This window comes from Apis laboriosa, unplaced genomic scaffold (assembly GCF_014066325.1).
Source record: "Apis laboriosa isolate Shangri-la unplaced genomic scaffold, ASM1406632v1 scaffold28_cov147, whole genome shotgun sequence".
In the NCBI taxonomy this organism is placed as follows: Eukaryota; Metazoa; Arthropoda; class Insecta; order Hymenoptera; family Apidae; genus Apis; species Apis laboriosa.
This window is the reverse complement of record NW_025222687.1, coordinates 1,465,566-1,469,966: the sequence shown is the minus strand read 5'-3', so window position 1 is coordinate 1,469,966 and position 4,401 is coordinate 1,465,566. Positions and strand designations below refer to the sequence as shown.

General features: G+C 35.3%; 1 protein-coding gene across 2 annotated transcripts in view; it reads left to right on the top strand.

The window, feature by feature from the left end:
* The first annotated feature begins 812 nt into the window (after window positions 1-812).
* Window positions 813-4,401, top strand: part of LOC122714185 (solute carrier organic anion transporter family member 1A5-like) — an 8,861-nt gene continuing 5,272 nt past the window's right edge. The window contains exon 1 of one of the 2 annotated variants that reach the window (XM_043935318.1): window positions 813-1,076. The gene's annotated coding sequence lies outside the window, so the exon portion shown is untranslated. Of the gene's footprint in view, window positions 1,077-3,594; window positions 3,915-4,401 lie in introns of those variants that run through there. The other variant, XM_043935317.1, reaches the window with a different exon arrangement.

Here is a 4,401-nt window from a genome sequence, read left to right as displayed (position 1 = left end):
AAAGTTTATGTTTATAAATGAAATTAATGAAGCAACGAATGCGCGAGTACAATCGATAAAGTGGAAATTTATCCGGGAGTTTAGCACCGTGGTGGGAAAATTCATTCCTGAGTTCATGAAATTTTGGTCTTTTTCCTCTGGCTATCTGGTTCCACTCAAATAATAATAATGTAGCTTAATTACACGAGGACAAGTCGATATGTTGGCGATACAAATATTTAGAGGGTGGACGAAGAGTGACCGGTGGAACCGATGTTATTAGTAAATTAACCGACATCAAAGAAAATGGTAGCCAGTGGTCACTTACTCTGCTAATGGAAAGCGTGCATCCTCCTACGTGAGATATCTATAGATGTACTTACGTATACGCGCGTATAAATACATTTCTATATTTCAGTTATGTCATACTTGCGATCGTTATGAACGTGGAATATTACCGTGGCTCCTCGAAGGGACCGTCCAGAATACCAATCACTCGTTACTAGTAATACGTGTATAATGTATATTTATCCCATCTATCGAATTCGTTCGTCTGTAAAATTAAATCTTTTTATTTTCTTTTCAACTTAAATAATATTATTTTAGATTAAAGAAAAAAAAGTAATATTCTCAAAGATGTTTTTTCAATATCTTTCAATATTTCGTATGCTTGATTTCGTTAGAGAAATATACGTTTTTTCGTATGTCACTAGGCTCGACATAACCTCTCCTTCGTGTCGTAGTTATTTTTTCTCTCTTTCTTTTTCTCTCTCTCTCTCTTCGCGTCGTGGTCACTTTCTTCGTGTTAGATGTAATAATAAATATAACTGGATATATATTGGTTCACTAGTTTTCTGCAAAACTCGAAGGTTATGAAATCGAACGAATATGTAAACACCGTCCCGGGTATCGTATTATGAATGAAGCAATTAGTATTGAGACAGTTTTCACTGAAGTAAGATGTGTTTATCGTGCTAGTGGTTATTATGAAACGTCGTGCAATATCCATTCTTCGAACTCGTTCGACGATCCACGATAAGAAGTATTCACACCTTTATCGAATCGAGAGGTGGTCAGTTCGAGCAATTTCTTTGAAGGTAAGGAAACATAAAAACGATACGTAACAAACTGTGACATGAAAACAAGATCGTATCGGGAATCGTGTGTTTACGTGCGTGGATTTTTTTTTTTCAGATTTTCGTGTTCTGAATTCATCCGTAATATGTTGATTATGAATGTATTCATTTGTAATCATCAATTTTCTTAAAGAATATCTTCGCTTGCGTTTATTATATTTTTAGCAATCGGAACAATTCCATAATTGTAAATATTCTTTAACAAATCTCTGTTGATATACTCAAATATGGCGGAAAATAATTATCGAATAGATTTTTATAAATCATAAAAATAATTAGCACATTTTTACAATATCGTATCGATCAAAATTACCACGTTTCGATCTGATTCGATTTCATTCGTTTCGAAATACGATATTTATTTACGGTTAAGAAAAAATTTTTTCTATATACTTTTAAACTAAAATATAATTATCGAAATTAAATCTCATCCAACTTAATTCAATTTCACGTTTCAAAATTCGATCGATTCGTAAAAAAAAATTTTCTTATTATTTTCGAAATTTCTCTTTTCCCTCGTCACGTTCTAATTTCCAATTCCATATTTCGAAATTCTGATTTATTAAGAAAAGAATTTATAGTTATCAAAATTATATTCTCCATTAAATCTGATCGTTTCACTCCAACCTAATCCAATTCCAATTTCATTTCAAAATTCCGACCGATTCATTTATCATCCGAGAGGAGAGCGGTTGATTGAGCTAAGAAGAAAAAGATTCCCCCCTACGTCCCTCTCCTTTCCGATTTTCCCCGTGTCTCCACCATTCCTCTCCACCACGGGTCTTAAGGGTGATTTCTTTTCGTTTCTGGCTCCGCCGGACTAAATTTCGCGCGTTAAGCCCTCGGTGTAATCCTGCCCTTAATATTCAAAAACGTGATCGCCCTGCCAAGCGTCCCGTACCAAGGAACAACCCCACCCAAGCGTCGAGGTGCGCTCGGCCAACCGAACCTGGTGAACGGAGGGAAGCTTTTCATATGCTAATTGGCATTCGTCATTTTCTTATGGCGCTGACTTAAGTGTGCTTAAGCGTGCTAACTCCTTTCTCGAACCGTTTCTCTCTCTCTCTCTCTCTCTCTCTCTCTCTCTCTCTCTCTCTCTCTCTCTCTCTTTCTCCGGAAAGAAACCGGACTCGTGCCATTTTCCAAATTGGACGCTTTCGGGATCGCTTCTTCGACGTTTTAGAATTTTAATCAGCGTGGAATACGAAATTGGCCATGTATAAGTTGTGCGACGTAGATTTTTTTTTTAAGTAATTTGCCAATTTTTTAAAGGATTTTTGTAGGATTTAGGTGAAGAAATTTCAAGCAACAACTACTACTTTTTTTTTTGTAATCGTTTTAATTCGAGTCGTAAATGACACGAGCGAGTTACGTGCATCGATAATGCAACCAAAGGAAGGAAATTCGAAATGCTTGGAATTTAATAATATGGTCGTAGATGGCGTGAGTGAGTTACGTATCAAGAAATTGTATCAATTGTATCTTTGACTCTCGAATCGACGAATCTAGAAGATTTTTCAACTTTTGAAAAAAGTTTCGACATTTTCGTTTTTCCTTTTTTTTTTTTTTTTTTTTTTTTTTCTATAAATTGAATGGAATCGATAAATCTATATCTATATTGCATCGAGTGTTTCATAGTTCAAGGATTAGTTCACGTTTCTTTTTTATCTTTTATCTAAAGTAATATTCGTAATATTTGACTCATCGAATCTTTTTTATTGATTGATACATTCGTGTTCGTGTAGATTCCTGTAGATTAGCTAATAAGCGTCTCCCGTTGCACACTGATAATTTTCTTATCATTAATTCTAAGTGCTCGTCGAAAGAATAAGAATCGAAAGATAATTTTTGCGAAAATTTCTATTGAATTATCTTTCAATAATGACGTTATTTATAACGACATTAAAAAATAAATGTACACCATCTCAATCAACTTGGCAATTATAATATTTAAAAAATTACCCTCGTTTAATAATTTCCACGAAAATTAAATTTAATCTTAATTATAAATTTACACACACGATTCCTTTTACTTAAAAAAAAATAAATTTATCCATCAATTTTTCGAAAAAAGCTATTAAGATTAAAATTAATAGAAGAAAAAAGTGGCGAGAAAAACCTCTCTCTCTCTCTCTCTCTCTCTCTCTCTCTTTCTCTCGATTTACAGATTTTCACTTACACCATCGATAAAATCTCCACCTACCCGATCAACATCGATCAACATTCAAAAATCCCCCTTATTATCTCGCAGGTAATCGACACATAAATGTTACGCCTCGTAAATATATTTCGTTTCGTGATACGAGGTATTTACCTGCGTCTCTCTCTCTCTCTCTCTCTCTCTCTCTTTCTCTCTCTCTCTCTCTCCCCATGTGTGCAGCACATGCGTATATTACACCTCTACTCTTTATCGAAAGATATCTGAGCGGCGTATCTGTAACAAGATAACGTGCCGTCGACTAAAAGTGCCTCGCCTCACCTGCCTTCCAGTTCGCCTCGCTCGGTTATTAATCCGTTTTCATTTCTTTTCTTTCTCTCTCTCTTTCTCTCTCTCTCTCTCTCTCCTCCTCCTCCCCCTCCCCCCTCTCTCTTTCTCTCGTGGATAAAAAAAAAAGAAACGTTGGTGAAAACGCGAGAGGGATCAAGACGGACGTCGACTGCGAATCTCTGCACGAGTAAAAAACACGCGAGTAAACATGTGATTGGACATTGTTCACTTGAGTTTTTCTCCTTTCTCTCTCTCTCTCTCTCTCTCTGTCTCTCTTTCCACGATTTCGATCGGCAAATTGTGTCGAACAGGTGCGTAACATAACGAAGGTGTCGATCGATCGATCCCCTTCTCGATTATATTATTCGTATATAATATTTCTCTCTCTCTCTCTCGTATTTTATTTTTAACGCGTTGTTAAATTGTGTTGAAGAAAATTTACCGAAAAAAAAAAAAAAAAAAAAAAAAAAGGAAGGAAACGTCGTGCGAGAAAGGTTAAAAAATATTTTTCGAAATGAAATTCCTCGAAGGAGACGTCATCAATGGTGATGATTCATCGCGACACGTACTTAGCCGTGGGACACGTGTAATACGCTTGTAACGCGGTTAATTGGATAACGAGCTTGGTGTTGGATGGTATAATGCAAAATGGATATTTACAAATCCGGCTTACAAACGCGTTCGAAATAAACTTTTCCCTCCTTTTCTCTCTTTTTTTTTTTTTTTTTTTCATTCACGTTTCTTTCCAAATTTCTAAATTAATCGATATATTAAATATATATATATATATATATATTA